The 9,592-nt window shown below is 38.5% G+C and overlaps 1 long non-coding RNA gene across 1 annotated transcript; it reads left to right on the top strand.

Annotated features, from left to right (window-relative positions):
- The first annotated feature begins 6,348 nt into the window (after nucleotides 1-6,348).
- Nucleotides 6,349-6,987, top strand: LOC149253041 (uncharacterized). Its single transcript, XR_016266109.1, has 2 exons — nucleotides 6,349-6,437; nucleotides 6,610-6,987. It is a non-coding gene; the product is annotated as an uncharacterized LOC149253041 (long non-coding RNA).
- The last annotated feature ends 2,605 nt before the right edge of the window (nucleotides 6,988-9,592 follow it).

Below are 9,592 nucleotides of genomic sequence, written 5' to 3'. Positions count from 1 at the left end.
ATAATGAACTCTGCTTTCACTGTTGTGGGGAGATTCCGGTCTTAATGGATTTTTTGTTGTCATTTCAAAATTTGTAGTGGAGATAGTGGATAAAAGCCATGCACTGCAACAATGCTCCCAGCCAGATAATTTCATTAAATTTTGGAATCTAATAAGAAAAATCGAGTAATAGTTTGTGTGGGAAGCAAAGAAAGTGAGAAAAAAAATCTCTTAGCTTTGAGCTTCATTTATGTGTACTTTGTATAACGGCTACTTGGTTAACTTAGTAGGTCAGTCTTTATTATCTAAAATATGCATATTGAAGATTGGATATCACGGCAGTTTCTCCCTCTCATCGCCATTGTCAACATGGTCGTCAGTGAGCATCTCTACATGAACAGAGGATCTATTTGTCCTTTTAATGTTAACAAATTTATAGTTAATTATATAATAAATATTTTGATGTACATGTACATGAGGACTGATTGGCGCCGTGAGCAAATCCAGGCAAGGGTAGGGGGTTCAAGAATTTTAAGGAAGGTTGCCTCTTGTTCATAATTGTTGTGACAATTTTTCTGATTACTGGAGGTTCAAGAATTTCAAGGAAGGTTGCCTCTTGTTCATAATTGTTGTGACAATTTATCTGATTACTTGACCTCCCTGATTTCAGCATACGTGTAACTAGGAATGGCTATAAACCATAGTAGCAAAATTTGAATCCGAATATGTATTCAAATACAACTCAGTATGGAAAATACCTAATAAAGAAATGCAGCATGTTTCCAATATGGAAATCTATATTTCTCAGTATGAAAATAAGCGTTTTGTTCCATATTTTAGAAGAATTTCATCCTCAGAACACACTAAAACCAGAAAAAGCAATTTATTCTTTGAAAATTTTGCAATGTAGTTTATTTTTAAGTGTTTTCTTACTGTTATTTTTATTTTTTTGAGGTTTTTGCTCTGTTTTTTTGGGGCTTATATGTTGATGGGTATCAAAGACATTATAAGGTAAGTGAACTGTTCTGTATCTGCATTGCAGTGAAAACATACTGAATTTTGTACTGTTGCCGAATTTCCATATAATAAAGAGCAATATGACCAAATCTTGCTACTATGCTATAAACTAGATTTCCAGCATTGAAATCCCCTTGTGTATTCAGCTATGGGTCCTGTGGGTCATCTCGACTCCCTCCATGATAGTCCTTAGAACATATTCAGGTTTGTATTTGTTCAATAGAAATGTAGGGAAACAAATATTCCTTTCAAAGGTGTAAGACTCTGTCACCAAGCAATATCTAATGTGCCTAAACATGGTTCTATCAACCCTATGGTTGTCTTGTGGTATTTTTTCTTGCTTCTCTGTTCTACACTACTTGGACACTCCATAACATTTTTCTACATTTTAATCATGCTAATTATAGAATGATTGTTAATTTTAGATAACAATGGTATGTTCTTATGCTTTAGAGCAATTTAAGTCAATTTTCCTTATTAGCCCAATATAAATTTCCAGATTAGCAATCACATAAATATTGATAGTATTTGCAGATAGAACATAAACAATAAGAATAAGACAAGTCAAGACAAGAGGGCACAATATTTGGCGGATGCTAGAGAAAAACCCCAATGTGGGGAAAACCCTTTGATCAAATCTTCTTATTATTCTTCAAAAGTTCAGCATAGAGAGAGAGAGAGAGAGAGAGTACATCATACAAAATTACTTGCCCAATCACTGTCAAAACAGTCCAGCCAAACAACAGTTAACAAGATGTTGTAACCAGAAAGTTAATGCTAGTCAAACCAACAAAAATCTCCTCCAAATGAGCTCAGCCAAACCCAGTCAATTCGGCCTCCAAAGATAGTCAGAATCAACTCAAAACAATCTTGAAATTCTCGGTCAAACTTGGTCAACACTGTGGTCAAAGGTCTTGTGGTCAACCTACTCCAAATTCCTCGGTTTTTGTGCTAAGAGATGTGTCCTCAAGAGATCATTTTTTTTTCTTGAAAAATGTAGTCAAAGGGGATGTTTTGACCCTCAATCAACGCTGTTGCAAATAGCCCAATACAATCTTGCAATTTTAGCTTCAAATTTTCGGTCAACCTAAGTCTATGTGAGAAGAAGAAGAGTTGCTCCTTTGCTGTACGAACCAATGAGGAGAGGAGAGAGAAAGATGTGTTGAGTGATGGTGTCCAAATGAGGAAAATGTCTCTCTTATTTATACACAACGTTGAGGGTGAAGAGACACATCTGTTGGGTTTCATGAGCCTACATTTGACTGGAGCCGACCTCGACAATTTGTCCTTAAAAGAAATAAGTTCATAATTCCATTTCTTCTTGTCAGAGTGAGATGATCTTTAGATCAATCTTGCACCTCTCGGAAAAAGGAATCCAATAAGAATATCATCTCCATCATATGAACTGTCCAAGGTGGAGTTTGACCCTAGTTGCCAATTTTAACACTCCCTCTCAACTAGTGAGAAATCCACCTGCCAAACCATTTGTCAATCTGTACCATCTTTGTCATCTTTGCTCTGCTCTGCTGAAGCATGAAGAAATAATGAAGAAATGATCGAGAGTGAGTGACAAGACCTTGCCACTCTCCACTGACCCGCAGTCAGTATCAATTGATCCCAAATCAATACCAAACATCCTAGCATAAGGAGTACGGCAGTACACGATGCGTCCATCGGTAGTGTTATGGTCCCTATCCTCATTTCCCAACTCATTGGCCAGATGAGAGGTATTCCCTACGAGTCTCGGACTGCATGGGTAGGATGTATCGACAGGAGAAGGTGAACCACTCATCTTGCTCATATGCCATAGGAGAAGGTGAACCACTCATCCTATGTATATACCAACCATCATGGGGTATCACAAGGGAAGGTGAACCAGTCACCCTGTACACAGTGGACCACTAGGGGAAGGTGAACCACTCACCATATGGTTTCTCATAGCTACAAGAAGTACCCCAAGCCCCCCGGAGCTCCAGAGCTCAATATCCAACTCAAACGTGACCCTCATAAGAGGGTCTTTCCATGACTCCAAGTCGTTCATAGAAGGTTAAGAATTTGACCTTCCCCCGGGGCTTTGTAAGAATATCTGTGACCTGTTCATCAATCCCAATGTGATGGAGCCTTATTGCTCCCTGTTGTACCATATCCTGGATAAAGTGGTACCTGATATCAATATGCTTGGAGTGGTCATGAAACACGGGATTCTCAGAAAGACGAATTCCACTTTGGTTGTTGCAGTAGATCACAGTGGTATCCAACACATGCCCAAACAGCTCACTAAAGAGCTTCCTCAACCAAACAACTTCACAAGAGGCCATACTAGCAGCAATGTATTCGACCTCGGTGGTGCTCAAAGCAACCGATTTCTCCTTCCTGCTCAACCAAGATATTGAAGCAGAACCTAGTGACAAGCAACATCCTGAAGTGCTTTTACGATCCACCACACTGCCAGCCTAGTCAGCATCATAATAACCATGGAGCCTCAAATATCCAACAATGTGTCTCAGTCCATAGGTGATTGTGCCCCGAAGATATTCTCAAGAGATTCTTGGCAGCAATCCAATGTATGTGATGAGGCTCAACCATAAATTGACTTAATGTATTCATTGCAAAGCATATGTCTAGATGGGAGTTCACTAAGAACATTAGGCCCCCCACGAGTTGATGATATTCAGAATGATTTCCGAAATCGTGCCCAACAACACTTCCACATAACTTCTTGAAGTTGAGTTCCATTGGAGTAGTCACGGACTTACAATCCACCATCCCAAATCTTTCAAGTAGCTTCACAATGTATTTTCCTTAAGAAAGGAAAATCTCACCTGACTTCTGCCAGACCTTGTTAATTTTAGGTATGTTTTATGCTTAGCTCAATTTACTTCAATATTTCCATATTAGCTCAATATCAATTCCAGATTAGCAATCACATTTAGCATGATAGTAAAATGCAGATAGAACATAAACATAAATTGTAGAAGACAAGCCAAGACAAGAGGACACAAGATGTGGTGCTAGCCAGGGACAAGCCCCAATGTGGGGAAATCCTTGATCAATTCTTCTTACATGTTCTTCAATAGTTCAGCACAGAGAGAGATAATACATATACACTAGAAGTCAACATTTTGACTTATCTAAATAAGAGCAGCCATATTCTCTAAGAAGATGGCACTTGAGGCAACTGATTTAAACTCAGGTGAAGGCATGCTGCTTCAATTGATCATCCAAGGTGACTCCATCACCATGCAACACCCATCATTGTGCTGCACCTCATCATCATGCTGCACCCGTCACTGTGCTGCACCCAATCTCTGAGCTTCTCTTCATCACTATCCTGCTTCCATCACTGAGCAATACCACATCATCATGTTGTACTCATCATCAACAAGCTGTTGCAATGCATCATGCTTTGCTATATCTATATGCCCATGATCACCATGCTGTACCATTGTGCTGCATCCATGTTGCCCACAACAGTCACTGCATTTATCATGGTGCATCCATCCAAGTATGTTGCATCATTCACTGCTAGTCTATGGCTACTTTGGACATCCACACATTGCCCCCCAACAGTCCAAAGATGTCCAATCCACTCACTGCAATATGTGCTCCTAAGAAAGGCTCTTAACTCTCCAAGTCAACCTTTCTAATTGGCACCCTCAAGCTGCAATATCAAACTGATCCAAACTGGTCAACTCATTGACCCAACAGACCTCAAATGCTGCTCCAACCTTGTTTGTATACAGTTGTTTGTGACTGGCTGATTAGGGCACATTGTTGTAGCCCTAGACTCCTCCAATAGACCCTAAACAACCCTTGGAAAGATTGCGGCACAATTTAAGAGAGCCCCTCCCTTGCTACGCTGCTGCCTTAGGGTATAAGCCAGTTCTTGATTGCAGCCAGTTCTTGACTGCCTTGGGCAAGCCCAGTTGTGGTGCTATGGCCTGCGGCCTAGCACAACAACAACATGTAGCTTTCGGTCCCTTGAAACATGCCCAAAGAAGTGTCAAAATCGACAACGTTTAGCTCTCAAGAACTTGGCATAACAACTAGCACCCTCGACCTCCATGACATCAACACGAACCTTTGTTTTGACCCTAAAACAACCCTTATCTCCTCGCTGTTTCTTCCTTCTGTGCTACGGCTAGGAGATTGCGTGTTAGGGCAATGGCCAGATCTCTGTGTTTAGGACTCTTCCTTATTGCGGCTAGGATCCCTTCCTTTAGGACAGTGTTAAGAAGCCTTTGAGGACAGCGAATATGGTCTCTCCTAGACCTGCGATTAGATCTCTCCTTGCGTTATTGTAGCTTCATTAAAGCCTCCTCCATGACAACGTAGAGCTAGGGCTTCTTCTTATTAGGGCTGCATAGTCTCCTAGGATCTCTCCTCCCACCAAAACCCAAAGACAAGTGGAGAGGAAGAGATCACAAGAAGAGTGTGTGTGCAAATGACTAGCAAGCCACCCCTTTTTAAACTAAAACGTTGAGCACAAGTGGGGGCAATTTGGTTGTTGGCTGACCTTGACAAATTGTCGCATAACATTAGGAAGTCATGTCTAATGCCCTTGTATTGGTAACTCCAAAGTTCTCAAAACCATTTGTAATTGAGTGTGATGCTTCAGGTTTTGGCACAGGAGCAGTACTAATGTAGGATGGCCACCCAATCGTGTTTAAAAGCGGGAAGCTCAATGGATGTGTGTTTGACTACATGAAAGCTTTCAAAAGTGTAAGATATGGATTATTACTAGTCGATTGAGCAAGCAAAGCATTATTTCTTTTTAGTGAATGCATACAGGCAACTGCTGTAATTACTCATACTGCTATTAGTAGTAGGGTTTACCACCTTTTGAGATTCTCTATCCTGACAACTAAACCTTCCTATCTTTTGTCAATATCAATGGTCGTCAATATCAATCACTCTTTCTTTCTTATTAGACGTTCAACGATGGAGCGGGGTTCAGCAATTAGTGCATGCAGATATTCTAGCTGTTTTGACCAAGTTTCTCATAACCTATTACTCGAGCTCCTAAAAGAACACATCAAGGATCCTCTCCACTTATACCTCACCCGAAACTTCTATTTTGATCTTCACGATCAACCTGTTTCTCTATTAGAATGAGATGCATTTTTCTCTCTGATCGATACTGTAACCAGCATGTCATGTAGATGAACCAGAGGGAGAAGCAGAGCAATGCCCACCATAGGCTTCGTATTCTCACCCAAAAGCTAGCTTCAATCCCTTCCCAGCAAATAAGAACTCAACAGGTTTTGGCTATCCCAGGTATTGACCCAAATGTTATTTAATGAAGAAAGTCATTGTTATCTAATTTCTCCCTATTTACTGATTGATAGGAACTAAAATATGGAAGACCTCCAAATCATTTGGAAAAGGAGGTGCTGCAGCAAAAGAGATGGGTTGAATTTGTTGTTTGGATGGACTCTATGGTATGTAATCTTAGTTGGATTTCCAATATACTTTTAAACCATATTTTCATTTTATTTTTTAGTACTATTAGATATTATATCTTACCTCATTTTATGGTTAACATTGTATAACAAAAACATGTGTTGTGTTATGTAATTAATACTAACATGTAATATTGATTTTTTTTGTCAGAATGCTATAGGTAATGATTGCCAAGACGATGATCCAAATTATGTTCAACATATATCAGGAGATGATGAGGATGAGGATGAGGATGATGGTGGTGAAGGAGGAGATGATGATGATAGTTGCGGTGTTGGTGATGATGTGGATCAGAGTAATGAGGATGGTCAAGATGATCATGAGGATGATCTTGGTGGTGGTAGCTAGGCATGCACATGCATTGTTTTTTATGAAGAAATTATTGTGTAGAATGACATTGTTATGTTTAGATGGGTGTTGTGAATTTACCCTATATCAATGAGACATTTTGATTTTGTAATCATACGATGAGTTTGATTTATGTATGTTGTTAATTTATCGTAGAATAACGATATTCATGAAATATTTTGATTTGTTAATCATATTTGAATTTTACTTGTTTTGATTAAAAATAATACTGATTTTATTAGTATTATGTTGCTATTTTATACATGTTTTGAAAATTGTTAATGACACATTGTTATTTTTTTGGATGGATGTTGTCAATTTCTCTTAAATTTCTTTACAAATGATTTTGAATTGTGATATCTGCTTTAATGATATTTAGAAACTATCATATATTTCACTATGAATCTATAAAGGGGGTCATATATGTAAAGAAAAATATACTCTATATAAGAAGTCAAATGCGGATGTAACCATGGATGCAAAATTGAAAGTAAAATTGGATGTTAAACTAGGAATTAATACAAAATGCAAACAATTGACATACAAAGTGTTTTAAATTAGAAGTGAAAAATTGTGCAATAGTTGACACAAAGAAGGGAACAAAACATGGCATACAAAAGGATATCAAATTGGGCAAAAACAAGGACACATAAATGGGCACCAAATTAGATGCAAAAAAAGACAACAACTAGATGTAAAATAAGATGCAAAGTTGAGCGTTAAAAAGAAGCAAAAAACGTTACAAATTAATATGCCAAATGATGATGCAAATAATGGTGTAAATTTGGGATGCAAACTTGGGTGCAAAAAAGGAAAAAAAAGATGTAAGAAAAGACATAAAACAAGATGCAAAATGGGGCTGAAAAAAGGTGAAACCAAGGATGCCATATTGGATGTAAAAAATGATTCCTAATCACATGCAAATTTAGGCTCGAACTCGGACACAAAATTATATGCAAATGTGGACACAAAATGAGGCAAAAAAAGATGCAAATTTGGATGGTGAAAACAATGTAAAACTAGACACCAAAAAAATGCAAAATTGGATGAAAAAGTCGGTGTAAATAATGGTGCAACATTGGACACAAGTGGACACAAAAAAATGGTGCAAAAAGGGGCATAAAATAGCTTAAAATTGGATGCAAAACTTGGTGCAAAAACAAATACAAAAGTAGACGTTAAAAATGGCTCTAAATTGAATGTACCATTAGACACAAAATAAGATGCAAAGGTGGACACAACACATGACTCAACATAAGATGCAAATATAAATGCAAATTTGGATGCTCAAAATGATGTAACATTAGATGCAAGAGATGGTGTTAAAAATGATGCAAAATTGGATGAAACAAATGACGCAAAATATGGTGCAAAATGAGATGGGAAAAATGGAGACAAATCAAACGTAAATGTGGATGTAAAAAATGGTCCAAAAAAAGATGCAAAAATGGGCACAAAAATGGATGCAAAATTTGGTGCTAAATCAAATTCAACACATGGTGCAAAGATAGGCACCAAAGCTGGTGCAAAAATAGAAGCAAAAACTAGTGTAAGACTAGATACAAAACCTGGCGTAAGACTAGATGCAAAAACTGGCACAAAATGGATGCATAAAAAGACGTTAAATTGGATTCAAAATACAGTGTAAACTTGATGCAAATGATGGTGCAAAAATGGAAGAAAAGAATGACACAAAATAGGAAGCAAAAGAGAATGAAAAATAGATGCAAAAAATGACACAAAACTAGAAGCAAAACCTGTCATAAAATAAGATGCAAATCTTGGTTCAAAATTTGACGCAAAAAATGATGCATAGTTTGGTGTAAAAAATGATGCAAAATCTAGCGTGAAAAAGGATGCAAAATCAGGTGCAAAAAAGGACGCTTTAAAAATTGTACAATAGAGCCAGATTTAGCGCCAGGTTGCTCATCACAATTACAAAAAAAATGCACTAAAATCTGGCGCTAAATCTGGCGCAAATCGCTGGTTTTGTTGTAGTGTTGGTGGCCACCAGTTCGAAATGGAGCCGGAAGACATTATCTTTCTGACTGGTTTGCGTAAGAGAGGTGAACGTTTGACTCTATTCGGGACTAGGCCAGGTGGCCAGTCTGTCGATAGCCTCCGGATAGAGTTCTGTAACGACCAAACTAGAGACAAAGGGATTGATATCAAAACCATCTCCCGTCCTGAACTCAAAGTGATTGCATTTACTGTTACCAGGCTCTACGGAAGGGCAGCACTACATGTGGCCACTAGATCCCAAATGAGGATGGCAGTATACTGCTTTCGAGGCACCATCTTCAACTGGTGCGAGGCTGTGTTGGATAATGTAAAAGGCCAACTGACTAGAGCAAAGAACGGACAACTGAAGAACTTTGGATACAGTGTTTAGTTGTGAGCTTTAGTCTAGAGAGGGTCCCAATGTTGGTCCCACAGCATCTTTCCGTTGGAGATAGACTTCCCCGAGAGCCCAAACTGATGCGTTGGGTTGCAGTTATGGCCCGTCATCCTGAGGAGGGAACAGAAGTCGTTCGATTTCCTCCTGAGTATTTTCATTGGTTGGATAACCAAGTATTTGATATTTAGGATTTTCCTTATGCTGGGATGGATTATCGTGGTGACCCAAACATGGTTCTTCCACCAGGATAGCAATGGGATGACTCAGGTAAAACCATTTTCAACATTTTCTAATTTAATTTTTTTTTGTTTTTAAAACGTCCGAAAATTGATAGTAAAAAGTTTCAAATGCAGATGTAGGTCCGTGATGACCAGCCACTCTCCGGCC

The sequence above is a fragment of the Pinus tabuliformis genome, chromosome 7 (assembly GCF_031772625.1).
Source record: "Pinus tabuliformis cultivar Carrire ecotype Pingquan chromosome 7, CPIR1, whole genome shotgun sequence".
NCBI lineage: Eukaryota > Viridiplantae > Streptophyta > Pinopsida > Pinales > Pinaceae > Pinus > Pinus tabuliformis.
Note: the sequence above shows the minus strand (reverse complement) of the source record. Positions and strands in the feature narration are given on the sequence as shown.